This window comes from Orcinus orca, chromosome 6 (genome assembly GCF_937001465.1).
Source record: "Orcinus orca chromosome 6, mOrcOrc1.1, whole genome shotgun sequence".
In the NCBI taxonomy this organism is placed as follows: domain Eukaryota; kingdom Metazoa; phylum Chordata; class Mammalia; order Artiodactyla; family Delphinidae; genus Orcinus; species Orcinus orca.
This window is the reverse complement of record NC_064564.1, coordinates 60,402,161-60,419,888: the sequence shown is the minus strand read 5'-3', so window position 1 is coordinate 60,419,888 and position 17,728 is coordinate 60,402,161.

Genomic DNA, 17,728 nt, shown 5'->3' with positions numbered 1-17,728 from the left:
AGTAGGGGACTTTAACACCCCACTTTCACCAGTGGACAGATCATCCAAAATGAAAATAAATAAGAAACACAAGCTAAATGACACATTAAACAAGATGGACTTAATTGATATTTATAGGACATTCCATCCAAAAATAACAGATTACACGTTCTTCTCAGGTGCTCATGGAAAATTCTCCAGGATAAGTCATATCTTGGGTCACAAATCAAGCCTTGGTAAATTTAAGAAAATTGAAATCATATCATGTATCTTTTCTGATCACAACACTATGAGACTAGAAATAAATTACAGGAAAAAATCTGTAAAAAATACAAACACATGGAGGCTAAACAATACACTACTAAATAACCAAGAGATCATTGAAGAAATCAAAGAGAAAATCAAAAACACCTAGAAACAAATGACAATGAAAACTCGACGACCCAAAACCTTTGGGATGCAGCAAAAGAAGTTCTAAGAGGGAAGTTTATAGCAATACAATCCTACCTCAAGAAACAAGAAACATCTCAAATAAACAACCTAACCTTACACTTAAAGCCATTAGAGAAAGAAGAACACAAAAAACCCAAAGTTAGCAGAAGGAAAGAAATCATAAAGATCAGAACAGAAATAAATGAAAAAGAAATGAAGGAAACCATAACAAAGAACAATAAAACTAAAAGCTGGTTCTTTGGGAAGATAAACAAAATTGATAAACCGTTAGCCAGACTCATCAAGAAAAAAAGAAAGAAGACTCAAATCAACAGAATTAGAAATGAAAAAGGAAAAGTAACAACTGACACTGCAGAAATACAAAGGATCGTGAGAGATTACTGCAAACAACTATATGCCTATAAAATGGACAACCTGGAAGAAATGGACAAATTTTTAGAAAAGCACAACCTTCTGAGACTGAACCGGGAAGACATGGAAAATATAAACAGACCAATCACAAGCTCTGAAATTGGAACTGTGATTAAATCTTTCAACAAAGAAAAGCCCAGGACCAGATGGCTTCACAGGTGAATTCTATCAAACATTTAGAGATGAGCTAACACCTATCTTTCTCAAACTCTTCCACAATATAGCAGAGGAAGGAACACTCCCAAACTCATGTTACGAGGCCACCATCACCCTAATACCAAAACCAGACAAAGAGGTCAAAAAAAAGAAAACTACAGGCCAATATCACTGATAAATATAGATGCAAAAATCCTCAACAGAATACTAGAAAACAGAATCCAGCAGCATATTAAAAGGATCATACACCATGATCAAGTGGGGTTTATCCCAGGAATGAAAGGATTCTTCAATATACGCAAATCAATCATTGTGGTATACCATATTAACAAAGTGAAGGATAAAAATCATATGATCATCTCAAGAGATGGAGAAAAAGCTTTCAACAAAATTCAACATCAATTTATGATAAAAACTCTCCAGAAAGTAGGCATAGAGGGAACCTACCTCAACATAATAAAAGTCATATATGACAACCCCACAGCAAACATCATTCTCAATGGTGAAAAACTGAAACCATTTCCACTAAGATCAGGAAAAAGACAAGGTTGCCCACTCTCACCACTCTTATTCAACATAGTTTTGGAAGATTTAGCCACAGCAATCAGAGAAGAAAAAGAAACAAAAGGCATCTAAATTGGAAAAGAAGAAGTAAAACTGTCACTGTCTGCAGATGACATGATACTATACATAGAGAATCCTAAAGATGCTAACAGAAAACTACTAGAGCTAATCAGTGAATTTGGTAAAGTAGCAGGATACAAAATTAATGCAGAGAAATCTCTTGCATTCCCATACACTAATGATGAAAAATCTACAAGAGAAATTAAGAAAACACTCCCATTTAGCATTGCAACAAAAAGAATAAAATATCTAGGAATAAACCTACCTAAGGAGACAAAAGACCTGTATGCAGAAAATTGTAAGACACTGATGAAAGAAATTAAAGATGATGCAAACATATGGAGAGATATACCATGTTCTTGGATTGGAAGAATCAACATTGTGAAAATGACTCTACTACCCAAAGCAGTCTACAGATTCAATGCAATCCCTATCAAACTACCAGTGGCATTTTTCACAGAACTCGAAAAATAAAATTTCACAATTTGTATAGAAACACAAAAGACCCTGAATAGCCAAAGCAATCTTGAGAAGGAAAAACGGAGCTGGAGGAATCAGGCTCCCTTACTTCAGACTATACTACAAATCTACAGTAATCAAGACTATACTACAAATCTACAGTAATCAAGACAGTATGGTACTGGCTCAAAAACAGAAATATAGATCAATGGAACAGGATAGAAAGCCCAGAGATCACACATATGGTCACCTTATGTTTGATAAAGGAGGCAAGAATATACAATGGAGAAAAGACAGTCTCTTCAATAAGTGGTGCTGGGAATACTGGACAGCTACATGTAAAAGAATGAAATTAGAACATTCCCTAACACCATACACAGAAATAAACTCAAAATGGATTAAGGACCTACATGTAAGGGCAGACATTATAAAACGCTTAGGGGAAAACATAGGCAAAATACTCTATGACATAAATCACAGCAAGATCCTTTTTGACCCATCTCCTAGAGAAATGGAAATAAAAACAAAAATAAACAAATGGGACCTAATGAGACTTAAAAGCTTTTGCACAGCAAAGGAAACCATAAACAAGACGATAAGACAAACCTCAGAATGGGAGAATATATTTGCAAATGAAGCAACTGACAAAGGATTGATCTCCAAAATATACAAGTAGCTCATGCAGCTCAATATCAAAAAACAAACAACCCAATCCAAAAATGGGCAGAAGACCTAGATAGATATTTCTCCAAAGAAGATATACAAATTGCCAACAAACACATGAAAGGATGCTCAACATCACTAATCATTAGAAAAATGCAAATCAAAACTTCAATGAGGTATCACCCCACACCAGTCAGAATAGCCATCATTAAAAATCTACAAACAATAAATGCTGGAGGAAAGAGAACCCTCTTGCACTGTTTGTTGGAATGTAAATTGATACCACCACTATGGAGAAGAGTATGGAGGTTCCTTAAAAAACTAAAAATAGAACTACCATATGACCCAGCAATCCCACTACTGGGCATATACCCTGAGAAATCCATAATTCAAAAAGAGTCATGGGGCTTCCTTCGTGGCACAGTGGTTGAGAGTTGGCCTGCTGATGCAGGGGACACGGTTCGTGTCCCAGTCCAGGAAGATCCCACATGCTGTTATGCACACATATACATATGTACATATACAGACATACATATTACACAAACACACACATTGAAAAAATATATAGCAAAAGAGTAGTAATTGTTAGCAATAATATCTATTAAAATTTGTTTCCTTTTTGTTTTACTTGTATTTTCTGATTTTTTCTTTTCTCTATGGATTATCCATAAAATAGCTATTCTTAAATTATATATATACATATATAATGATGATTTTAATTATAATTTATTTTGTTAATAATATTTTTGTTAATTCTGCTTGCTTTGTTAATTAATTTTTTATAAAGCTATCTGTGGCCCTTATCAGACTGTAAACAGAGTCTTAATGTCTTAAACATTTTTGTATCCCCAATGTGTCTATAATTCTCCTAAATGATTAATAAACATTGGCTATATTACCATCATTTAAAAAGTATTCTCTTAGTGCTGAAAATACAGAGTTTAACAAACATGAACTTATGGTCTCTGCCTTTAAAAATCACATCAAATATAAAATAACAGATGCAGGATCAATTAAAATGATATGAGTAAGCAAATTGTACTATGGCAGAAGGTCATGCAAAGTTTTCTGGAGAAACAAGTATCAGAACTACATTGTAAAGAAGACTTAGAACTTAGCCAGGTGAAGAAGCTTTCAGAAATGAGTCTGTTGCTGAAATGAGGCAGGATGTAAAGAGGCCTAGAAACAAGAAAAATCACTTAAAAAAATTTTTTTTTGAAAAGTTGATTTATTGGATGCAGGTTGGAGTTGGGATTTCTAAGGGGTAAGCGTGGGTAGTAAAGGTGTCTAGATCTCAAAGAGCCTTTGATGTTGTGCTAACAAATTTAAATTTTATCTTTAAAATAATGGAAGGCTTTGATGTACATTAACTGTGAAAAGAGGAAATGGCCCATAGTATTAGAAAGCATTTTGAGATATATTTCATGTGTATAAGATGTCGTAGTTCCTTGGAAACGTTGGTAATATATTCTGGCTCGTGGTATATTTGAGTTTTGAAACTGACAAGATCTAATTCATCCACTTTAAGTGATGTATAGTATTTCACATATAGTATTTAATATACTATAATAATTTTTTCAGTGAGACAGAGAGAGATAACAAATAAGGCTATTTTTCACAAAAATTCTCTCTGATACATGTTGGCTCTCTTTCATTTAATGTGTATTAGCCTTAAAACATATTTTATACACAGAAAGACAAAATTAAAAAGATGAATTAATAAGCATCAAATAATACAGTGAAATTGATAGTCATAAATACTCAATAATGGTATAGCATAAACACAATTCAGGTGTAGATTTCCTGGGTGAGATAACTTTGAAGACAGACTTGAAAGGAGCTCTATATTTTACTTCACTGTGATGAACAAGTATACTAATGTAAGAAGATATGCACAATTTGGATAACAGGAATTGACTCATGTATGGGTTCTTGATACATGACGGAGAGACCTTACAGATGAAGGAGGAAAGAGCTAGGACAATCACCTTTCCATATGGAAGTGGAAAAATATAAATATATTAAAGATATAAATGTAAAAATATCAAAACTTCACAAAAATGATCAAATAAAATACAGATGAATGTCTTTCTTACATATGTAGAGGAAAAGTAAGAAAGACACATAAAATAGAAATAATTCAAGAATGATGTGACTATCACAATTAAAAACTTTATTACAAAAGGCATAAAAATCAGGGCTTCCCTGGTGGCGCAGTGGTTGAGAGTCCGCCTGCCGATGCAGGAGACACAGGTTCGTGCCCCGGTCCGGGAAGATCCCACATGCCGCGGAGCGGCTGCGCCCGTGAGCCATGGCCGCTGAGCCTGCGCATCCGGAGCCTGTGCTCCGCAATGGGAGAGGCCACAACAGTGAGAGGCCCGCGTACCGCAAAAAAAAACAAAAAAACAAAAAAAACCGATAAATCTGTTGGAAGTATAAATTAGAACAACTTTAAAGAGCAACTGAATATATACAAAAAAATCGACTGTACATATACCATGTCACCCAGAAATCTCACCTCTAAGAAAATCTCTTGCACAAGTAATATAGGAAATGCATAAGAGATGTTACCTGAATCATTATTTATAATATATTGGACATGGAAAGATGTATAACATAGGGGAAGTTGTAAAAAGTACTATAGCATATTCATATACTATACATGAGATACTGTACACCACTTAAAATGAATGGATTAGATTTTACCAATCTTAAAAGACATTGAATAAAGAAACAAGTTATAGATGCATGTGTATAATGTGCAAGCACATGATTTTTATAAATGTAAAGCCATTTATATAGAAGTAGTAAAAGTATATCAACAGGGATGAGCTACAGATCAAATTTGTGGTAATTGTGTTTGGGGATGGAGAGGTATGGAACTTGGTAGGTGAATATAGGGATTTCAACTTTAATTTCTATAAAAATAAATAAAAAATAAGTACATCAAAATGACAGCCATTTTCATTTGCTTACTTGAACAGGTGAGTACATGGAGGTGAGTACATAGATGTTAGTCGTCGTAATTTTCTGTTTTATAAAAATATTATTTTTCCTCTTCATAGGAATGAATAGCAAAATGATACATCATTCTTGTGGATGTAGCATAAAATAGCATTCCTTCTTCTAGCTCATACAATACCAGGCGTAGGAAATGGTTTTACTAACTAGATTTCAGCCCTCATTGATATCTCTAGCCAGTAGCTTTTGTGCAGAGCACAAATTTCGTTTTTAGTTATGCTACTTAGGGGATTTTATAACACAAGAAAGGATAAATTCATGTTGTACTTTTTGGCTTGATCCTATATTTTATGTCTTATGGAATGTATCCTCTAATCTAAGGATATGTAAGTTTGGAGTTTATATTAATGAGTAATAGAAGTTTCAACCATTGTATTATAATCTCTGCCAGGCCCTAGCCATAGTGAAGGCAAAGCCTATACCAGAAAAATTGTCAGAATTAGCCTAAAACTCTTGTTTCTATGAGTTTTGTTATATTATAGTCAATCTACCAAAGTTTACTTCCCGGGGTATGTCAGCCAACCAAAAACAAAACAAAAAAATAGCATGTTGGTAATGTGGACAAGATAAGCTTCAGGTACCATCTTTGAACTCACTAGTGAATGGCTTGTGATATCTTATTTTCACTTATATTGTTCAAAGTTGCAACCTCCTAAGCCAACAACCAAAGATGTACTATAGTACCCCCATTGTCTGTAATGTACACAATTACACATTGCACAAAGACACACCCTTTGTGTATGAACACAATCAATACTTGAAATTAATAGACCCACAGCTTTTTAATAAGCCCTTTTTCTATGTCAACACAGTGTGACTGACTGTACATTTCCAAATACAATTGTAATGTTATTGTATATAATATATACATACACACAGATGCATGCATACACATGAACCAGGCTATAGCAAATATTTGATGGTTAAATACAGCGAGTTGGCCATAAATAATACAACTATTCCACAAGTACTTTGGGTCAAAATGTAGGGAAGGCAAACTAAGTCCTAGAAACCCACGAGGACAGATGTCAGGGAAGGGTGATAAATAGTTAAGTTTTAACACTTAAACCTCTGTGTCCAGGCAATCTGAATTATATATAGTGGAATAAAAGAGGAGCAAAAGGAATTGAGTGAAGATGGAAGAAAAAAAAATGAGAGGTGGGAAGCATAACATTGGAATGTCCCTGCCCTGAGGAATGCCTTTACCTTGGTCAGCAACCCAAAGTCAAGTATGGAAAGAACACTATTCTAGAAGTCAGGAGACAAGGATTCTAAACCTGGCTAAACTACTACCAAGTTGTTGACCCTGGGCAAATTATCTCCCTTTTCTGGGCCTTGGTTTATTCATCTCACTGCTGTTGAATCTCTATATTCCTCCAAGATACTGTAAGCCCTTTTAGCCCTTTTTCATGGTACTCAGGAATTACTGTTAATGAACTGAAGCATCCTGTAACCTCACCTATGTTATATCAGCTCCACTTCTTGGTTTAAATCTTTTTCACCACAGCATTACTAAAAGCTGGCCATTGCAAAAGTTTTTAATCTATCAACGGACTAGACTCCCAGGAGTGCATGTTATGGGCCATATGCTCCTATGAAAAACTGCTTTTTAAGACATCCTAAGGCCTTAGTCATCTACAAACTTGGCGTCAGTGGAACAACTTTGGCATTACAGAATCATCATCTTTCCCTTCACTCTCTTAGTACTTTCTCCACAGAATTTTACCATAATGGGTCTGATTATTTATGTAAGTCCCACCCACTGGTAGAATATTGTTTTGATAAATGTTAAGAACAAGTTCAACATAGCAGAGAGATCAACATAGGTATCACTCAGGTAAAAGGCAAAATTAATTGCAAAATAAAAAGACAAAGGAAGTGTTCAGATCAGTCACAACACCCGGAAGACAGACTAGCAACATTTTTCAAAGTAGATGCACAGATGAACACCTGTGGACCTCTGAAACTCTCATCCTAGGGTTCACCATTGGGACTGTTAATATCTGAATGAATGGGGATCATCTCAGATGTTTAGTAAGCTCAATTACCCCCTCCAAATCTCATCATACAGGAGCAGTTCTAGTGGGTTTGATGAATACTTGCTGGAAACCACCACACCAAGCACTTCATCAATCTCAGGGTCATATAACATGAAATATAACTAAAGTGAGATTCAGAACAGTTAGGCCTGAGTAGGGCCTCAGTTAACACTCTCAACCTTCACAAAGTGAAACAGCCTGGTCAGGATAATCTTCTGAATCCAGAGCTATAGCATGAGGGCCAGGGCCAGTTTCCCAAATGTCCTTGGGAATCGTACCAACAGTCCCTCAAACCTACTACGTAGCCTAACCTACCCAGGATCAAATTCAGGAAGGCTGGAGCCTGAAGCACATGGGGGACCCAGTACCCTACACTGGTACAGAGTAAGGCATGCTGGTCCTTTGATTGCAGGGCATCACGTAAGGATGATCAAAAACAAAAACATGATCAACAGCAAAATACATTGTTAGAACGGTAACAAAAAAGGAAGTCAGCTAGGCTGGGGAAGGGGCAGAGTGCTAGGGAGGGGACAGTTCTAAAGAAGACATCGATCCAAAGATGACCCCAAGAGCGTGATCTGAACTGCAGAATTCAGGCAGGTGGTAAATGGGTAAATGAACTGGAAAGCCATGGCTGGAAACCCGTGAAGGATTCTGAGTACACTGAAGAGAAGAGATATCTTGGAATGCCTAGCTTATAGTTAGGTAAACCTCAGTTAGGCATTGCTCTATCTGCCGAGGCTTCTTTAAAAATGTGATTATAAAGCTCATGCATATACTTTCTCTAGCCAAGATAGATAGATGATAGGTAGATTAAATAGATGATGAATAGATATTCATGGAATTACACACAAAATACTTTTATGTGTATATCATGAATTGCTTTATTGTCTGAACTATACTTAAAAGCATTAACATGAAACGCGTTCAGTCAGGAAGTTCTGCCAAATGTTTGCATTGTTAATGGCGTGGCCAGCGAGGTGGTTAAAGATTCAAGTTCTACGGAGTCAGAGAGAAATCCCGGAAGATTCGAAATTAACTGTGTGGTATATCTTAACATATGAAAGCTTCTAAACAAGTTTTCAAAGTTCTTATGGATTGACTGTCCCTCTGAACTTCTTAGAGTAATTCTTAGTGTTGCAGTAGAAAGTGCTGACTTTGGATTTAGATGGATCTGGCTTTAAATTCTTGTACTGACATTTTCTAGGTGTTTGACCTTGGGCTATTATCCTAACCTCTTCCATCATAAGTTTACTTCACCTACAAAATGGAAGCACTAATGTCTTGGTCACAGAGTTTTTATAGAAATTAGTGAGATGATTCACATAATGCATCTAATGTGTGCTTGCCACATAAAAGATGCTATATAAATGAATTTTTATGACTTAATTTATGAACTTCCAGAAAAAGGTAGATGGCATTTATAAATGAACAATGAGATGAGGATTACAGGATCAGAGCACTAATATTATGAGCCAAATTAATAGAAAATGTAATTTGATATATCAAGATATGAGGGACACATCCAAAACAGAAAAAAGTATTTTAGCAATATATTCTATGACACTGCTATAATTTTAACACAAATGACGTCATAAGGTCTAAAGGACCATGGCTCTCTAAATACTGTGAATCACTAAGTAAAACAATTTTTTAAAGTTGTATTTAAACATAGCCTTGTTATAAATATTCTCTGCTCTTCATTATTTCTTTATTATACAAGTAACATGTGTAATTACAAAAAATGTGATGAGTGAAAGTATATCTTCATAACTCACCTGTTATTCTACTTCTCAGCAATAACTACTGCTAACATATTGTGAATAAATTTCTACACCATAGGTACATGCATTTATGTCTATGCATACGCATACAGGTATAATTTCTTTAAAAAAATAGAATCATATAATCATGCTATAAATACTCTTTTGTATCCTTATTATTCAACTACACATCCATTTTCTTAATATCCTTAATAACTTTAAAATAAAATATGCTACAATATTCTGTTCAATATGGTGACTGAACAAAACTGTAGCTATTCGAAAATGCAGTTATAAAGAAGCTGCTCTAGAGACCAAAGGCTTCTGGAAGCTGCGTTATAATTTTATAGAACAGAACACCTCGTTCTATTTAAGTTTTTCGTCTAATCCTGAACCCATATTTTTATTCCATTTTGAGACCATGACATACTGGTTTGTAAAATACCTTGTGATCTTTTGTTGAAAGTGCTGAATATTATTATAACCATTTATCTTCACATAGTACAAACCCTTGACTGGAAGAGGCACTGTTTTATTTTCCTAATGCACTGGGGAAGTTGTTACATTTTTGGCTCTAGCTATTGCTATTAATTCCTCAACTTTTATGACCATGAACCACGGCCCTCAAATTCTTTTCTTCCATTTTCATCAATATAGCTATATATAATCTTGCTTTTGCAATGAGAAAACAGACCAACAGTGCATTACAACTGGTTGGCTTATGCAAAATTAAATATTACCTGTTGACTTGAGGAGACCTTTACAACAGCTCTGAATTTATAATTATTTTTCATATGGACCTCATCCATTGATTTAGGTACTGGCAGACAATCAGTAAAACAATATTAGCGTCATGAATTTTCTTTATTAATAAATACTAGGAAGAATGAAATTTCCCATGCTTTAGCATTCCAAGTCACCAAAACCTTTATATACCTGGGATGGCTGACAAAGAGCTTCTTGTATCTTAGTAATATAAAAATTACCTTCTCAATTTTTTTTTAGTATTTCATAAACACAGTCTGAGAATTTAACTCTAAGAGGATCACTATATAAAGAGAAAAATTGGCTTTTAAGTCATGTAAATATAAACTATCCTCTAAAGAATCTGTATCATATCATCTGTCTCTACTTTGTCCTATCCCCATCTATAGCAAGTTTTCTATATCATTACCATTATTCTGATTATTTTCTTTGTTCCAACATGGGTTTTGTTGTTTCCTATGGCCTCTTCTTCATCAGGTACCTATTAGTTGTTAAGATATTAGACTCGCTTCCTAAATCTTAGAGTCTTAAAAAACAAAACAGAGAACTAAGTACTCTATGTGCTGGGAAGGTACAAGAGAGAAACACCTATAAGGAGATGACATTTTATATTGGGTCTGAAGAGATCATAATTTCTTTTACATCATGGTGGCTAATCTCGTCCTTAAGTTTTCTGAATTGCAGTGCCATTGATCTTTGTGTTGCAGTAGAAAAAACACTCCATGGTAATGTAACACAGGACATTCAAATTCTCCTCCTGCCACTGCTGTGTGGATTGAAACCACTGGCAGAGGCAGTAAGACCTTAATTTAGTGCCTGAGTCTCATTTATTTGTCATGTGCCCTGGAAAAGCTACTTGCCCTTTTTGCACATTAGTCTCCTCATTTCTAATAAGGGAAAAATAAGACTTTTCTTGCAAAGTTGTTGGGAAGATTACAACTGCTGCCTATACTGTCAAGACTAACACCCAGTACCTAATAGCTACTCAAGGAAGGGTGGCTGTAATTATAATAATTGTTATTAATCACTATCCTCAGATTTTCTGAGAAACAGGCTAGAGAAACTTTTGTTTCTTTCGCACCCACCCCTTTACAGATCCCATCTGCATTTTAAGACAGAAGAATTTATAACACTTGTTAACGCAATTGAATGCTATAGAAGAAAACAGTACGATAAAATACTTCCTGTAAAAAGTACTTGATTGGACATTTTTAATAAGAACTTATTCTCTCTCTCTCCCCACCCTTTCTCATTTTTCACTTTTTTCTCTCTCACTTTTACTTCCCTCTGTACACACATACACACATACATGTATACTCTCACCATTTACTCCAAACCTATTTTCTCATTCTCCTTTTTGCCTTTATAGATATTCTGAAAGTTCTTTAGGATTTTTGTGCTTAGAAGAAAGAATATCAGTGTCTCTCATTTAAATATTTGAAGAATTAGTAATTTATGCTTATTAGAAATTTGTGTATATAAAATCTCATATAGTAGCCTCAGATAAGTGAAAGTATAAGATTTTAACGTAAAATATGTAGAAGAACGTCTTCAGTTAACTCCTGATAAATTCTGAGGATAACTTATTACACATATTCCTTAGGAACCATTTTTCAAACTACTGTAGTAATGTGGATAGCATACTTTTAAATCAATGTATATATGTTTAAATACTTAGGGTCTGTTTAGATATTTTTTCTAAAGGCCCTCTTACCCATATGAAAGAATCTACTTTTATTTTTCTCTATATATTCTGTCCCTTCTTAATGGAAGGAATGGTATTTCTGAGCTACACACATCCTATTTTTGCATTAAGGAAGAGTTGTCAGTCTATTTATGGAATCCAAGTGTTTTTGTTTTTGCTATGTTCCCTTCTCTAGTGATACGAAACTCCCAAAATAGTTAGGTTAAAAATCTGGTGCTTAGATTCTAAACACTATGATGATTAAATAATCAGTTGTGATGATTAAGTAATGACAGCCCTTTTCTGCCTTCTACTGTCCTATCTGACATCAGCTTTGACATTTGTTTTGAAACCTCTGAGTTTTGGGTGAAGTCTCCGTCATGGGTGTTAGGTAGTTAGATTTTCCATGAACTGAAAGGAAATGCGAAGAATGAAATCTTCCATCTAATATGCTTCCCAAAGTTGCAACATCAGGATTCACACAATAATATAGCGGAAGAATGTGGCAGTATCACATTGTTCCACAGCATCTCAAACCATCTGAATTGTAAGTGATATTCAGTGACCTCAGCTTGTCCTTGAGGCTCTAGCAAAAATATAGTGTTGCAGTTAGAGCCCTGGCAGCGACCAGAGCCAAGTTTAAAATAAAGAATGCTGCTGTCTTCTATCTCTACAAAACCAAGCTTGTAGAGCTAATGTATTAAAATGATTTGGGGTAGTATTCTGTCCTTTTATGAAACTTAATGAATTATTTTCTCACAATTAGATAGCAACTAAATAACCCTGTGTGCTTTTAGATATTCAAATAGACTTAAAACCCCCTTAAGCTTTTTTGGATGCAGTTTTCTATTGAGGAAAGTGGATAAAGTAAAAGATCATTAAAAAGATTGACAACTCCCAATGTACTATTAAAAAAAAATAAATGGTTTGAAACTACTTTTTATCCTTGATTTATCAGAAGTTGTTCTAGCTTTTTCAAGAGAGCAAAAGAGAAAAATCTATTTGCATCCTTTAGAGATTAATGTGAGTTGAAGTTTTTGGTTTTTTTTTTCCTTTTTAAACTTCAAGTAAAATGAGTTGTTATGAAGGATACAGTGTGTTGAAATAAACAGACTTGCTATAGTTGTAGGAGTTGAGGATCCACAATTCTGTTAACATAAATTTATTATAATTCCTACTTAGGAATATGCTCTTTAATGATGTTAAAGATAAAATTTGTTTGTTCTTATTAAATTTATATTATTTATATTATGTGTGATACTCATGCATGAGAAATATACTTTGAACATGAAGACATAATTCTTTTCTCATTATAAACTTTCAGTGATAGAATAGATCGAGATATTTTAACCAGTCATTCAAAAAAACTCTCAGGTTAGGGCTTCCCTGGTGGCGCAGTGGTTGAGAGTCCGCCTGCCGATGCAGGGGACATGGGTTCGTGCCCTGGTCCGGGAAGATCCCACAGGCCGCGGAGCGGCTGGGCCTGTGAGCCATGGCCGCTGAGCCTGCGCGTCCGGAGCCGGTGCTCCGCAACGGGAGAGGCCACAACAGTGAGAGGCCCGCGTACCGCAAAAAAAGCAAAAAAACCTCTCAGGTTAAACTTTGCATGCAAATTAGATGCAAAGCCTTTGTAAAACAGAACTCTGCAATTAAATACATTGGAAATATTCATTAATAGAGTCAAGGTAGCTCTTTTACACTTACCCTGAAGTTACTCCCCGTATAGCAGAGACTTGAAAAGACTAAGTTAGCTATGGAAATACATCAGGAAATGTATATGTATTTTTAGTTGCAAGGTAATAACTCAGTGAGATACATGTTACTGACTGAGCTTCTCTAAACTATTGTTTCTTAGTTTTGTTTATGGATTCAAATGTTATTGTTCAATATATGCAAGAGCACATAAATTATTGTAGTGCACAGGCAGTATGAAACCACCAATTTACTTCACCTCGCCATAGCATTAAATGTCAAGGTGTCAAGTTGTCCCTTCAGGTTTCATTGGAAAACATAAATTATTGCTAATAGAATGCACCAGTGAAATTTCTGAATAACAAATGACTTCGCAAAGCATCACTTCAAGAAGGAACTATAGGACACTTGAGATAATTTATGATACAAATAGTTTCAAAAGCTGGTCTGCCTGGAAGGTTAATTTCTAAATGTAAAATAAATAGCTGACTGAGTTTCCTGTGCTCAACTCATCCTCCTGCAATTTCCGTCAAATACATTCTTAAAGAAGTCGTAGCTCTGACTGCAAACCTGAAGTGCCCTTAGGGCATCAGTAGTACAAAGTAGAAGATTCAGCTTCAAATTAATAGCTTGAGCTCTTCCAAACTAACTTCCCCTTTTTTTACAGATTCAAATGTTATTGTTTCATAGAACATATAGTGTCTGTTTTATCCCCTCAAATACTCTTAGCTCAAATAGGATAGAATTTCCGAAACTCTAATATCCTGAGTTTACTCATTTTGCTGTACTGCTTCCTTCCCATTTTTATAAGGAACATATAGCGGGGCAAAAAATGTACCTCTACATATTTTTAAAAAAATTATTAGAATTTCTGGCAAAATCATTAACATTTGTAGAAGATTGTGAAGGTAGTTTCTACCAAAAAATCTTATAAAGAAAATAATCCGTAAAAAAATCTATGATGGAAAAAAACAACAGATCTCCACCATTCGCAATAGAAACTTGTGCATTCTTTTATATGGGCTCAGACAAGGCAAGACTTGGGTAGGTTAAGTATAGATACAGCTAAGAGAATCACAAAGCCCTGCACATTTCCTCTGTAAGTTGACTTTTCCTTCTCAGGAGCTTGTATCATGAAAAAAGTAAACCTAACATGTATCTAACATGTGAAAGTTGATATAATTATCAATACTTTAAAGTGTTATATTTAGGAAAATATCATAACAGTCACACCTATATACCTACATGAGATATTAGAAGTAAATTGTTTAGGAAATATTTTGAATATCTCAATACCTATTTATACTTTATTATATTATTCTCTGTTTTTGCAATGTTTCTCATCCATTTACCCCATGGATATTCATGCACTAACAAACTCAGCATTTATTAGTGATTTTCAGAATACTTGTCTTTAAAGAAAAAAATAAACTATATCAAATAGATTATCTGTAATAAGAAGCAAAATTATTCCTAGGCTTCAATGTAGAAAACATTTCAGTTCTTTTCAGTGTAGAAACACAAATTCTAAAAGCAACACAAGTTAACCTTGGAAGAATGCCTTTGGAAAAAATATTTTAATCCTCAAAATTTAATTTGCTATCATTTAATTTATTTTAACGTCTTACAGTTTTTCCTATCAACCCCTTTATACAAAAAAGTTAGATTCCTCACACCTGTATTATGTGACCCTAAGTTTGCTTTCATAACTTTATTGTTTAATAGTATGTTAAAATTTTTATGCCTATTCTCTTTCTTCTTTACAGACAGATAAATTTGGCGGAATACATAATTCTAGATCTTATGACAGGGTTTCTCAACAGTGGTGGACCACAAAAATTATATGGAGGCTTTATTAGAATTGAGATTGTCCCCTCCATCTCCAGATATTCTAAATCATGCCCAAAGTGTAGTATGAGGCCCACAAAACTACATTTTAATAAAAGCCCATATGACTCAGTTGTTGGTGTTGTATGGACCACACTTGGATTAAAAATAGCCTGAGTGTCACTTGGCAAGAAATTTTTAGCAGTTAAAAATTACCCAATATTCTTAATATTATTCAACTTTTGAATCTGAAATTAAGAATGAGGGGATGCAAGAAGATGTAAGGAATTTTGTGAACTTTGGAATCAGATATGCCTGGATTGAAGTCCCAGCTCTGTCACTTACTAGCTGTGCAACCTCAGGCAGTATTTGTTCAAATGACAAAACTATATACATTTATTTAATTTTTGTCTGTGTTGGGTCTTTGTGGCTGCACGTGGGCTTTCTCTAGTTGCGGTGAGCTTGTTGTGGTGCAGGGGCTTCTTACTGCAGTGGCTTCTCTTGTTGTGGAGCACGGGCTCTAGGCGAGGGGGCTTCTGTAGTTGTGGTTCATGGGCTCTAGAGCGCAGGCTCAGTAGTTGTGGCGCACGGGCTTAGTTGCTCCGCGGCATGTGGGATCTTCCCGGACCAGGGCTCGAACCCATGTCCCTGCATTTGCAGGCGGATTCCTAACCACTGTGCCACCAGGAAAGTCCGAAATGATAAAACTAATAATAACTACATTGAAGGGTAATTATAAAGGATAAATTAAATTTTTGTATATGCATGTAACCAGTAGTAGAGCATCTATAAATGCTTCATAAAAGTCTGTAATTATCTTACTTTTTCCTGTTGTAGGAAAATATACAATGACAATGGTTATTTGGTTTTCCTAGCAAATAAGCATACCCTTCTACTGGCTAATTTATTAAATTAGCTGTCAGATCCACTTGCTCCTTTCTAAGGTCAGGCCAGCATTATTTCTTACCAGGATTTCTAGAAAACCTTCCTAATTATTTTCCTTGACTCCAATCTTACCCCCTTTTCAATCTGTTTTCTGCAGTGCATCCGGCTGATTTTACTAAGATCCAAATCTGGTCAGCCTGCTGAGTCTTTCATGATATGGACATTGCTTATTTCTCCTGTATTATTTCTAGTCATTCCTAATTGACTCTACACTCTAGCCATACAGAAATTGAATATTCCATTAAGAAGTTAAGTTCTCTCTTACTAATCCCTAGCCACCTCACCTGGTTCAACTATACATGCATTTTAGGTCTCACATTAGACATTATTTTCTTCTTAGATGCTTTTTGCTTTCCTAGACTCTCAGGTTACACTTCTCCAGAAGTCTTTCTATAACATTTATAACAAGTATCATGTTGTATTGTAGTTGTTATGCTTGCCACTCTCTTCCAATAGATCATGAGCCCCTTGAGAATAGTTAATACATTTCTTTAGTTATCAGATTCCAGTGCCTAACACAGTGCTTGGCTCATAATACTTCCCCACAAAAATATTTATTGGGAGAATGAAAGCATGTATTCTATGACCTTATTGACTTCTACAGTGTCAGAGGAGTAGTTCCTAGTGCTGGACTTATCTAAAATTGACAGACATGGTAAAGAAGGGGATGTGGTAAGGTTAAAAGCCAATAGGAAACCGTAAGACAATCAAGCGTCTAGACAATGTGAAGGGGTGTTCCAGATGAACACAGGCATTGAAAGCTTTGCAGCAATCCTTGTATGACTGCAGCTGGAGCATATCAACATATTCTCTGTAATACAATATATTTCACAGTGTCGTTCTAGCTCTGAAGTAACAGGGGCTAGTGTCTTCATTATTCTTCATTTCACTCCATCTTGTAAATGTTAACATTAAAGGAGAAAAATGCCCCAAATTCAGAAAATAGAGGACTCTAATGATTGGGGTCATATTTGCACTCCTTTTAAAAATAAAAATCATTTTCGTTTAAACCAAAGTTTTCTGTAATGTATTAAAGACATTATTTAACATGGTAAGAAATGTTTCACACATATGTGTAATATGTACGTAAAGATTTTATTTTACCAAAACAAAATACAGCCCTAATTATTTTATTAATTTTTGTCATTATAGATATTAATTTCAATATTAGCAATGAAGACAAAGTCAAAACTCTTCTAGGCACATGTGATCATGACACAAATTTACATTCAGTACAAGTTGTATTT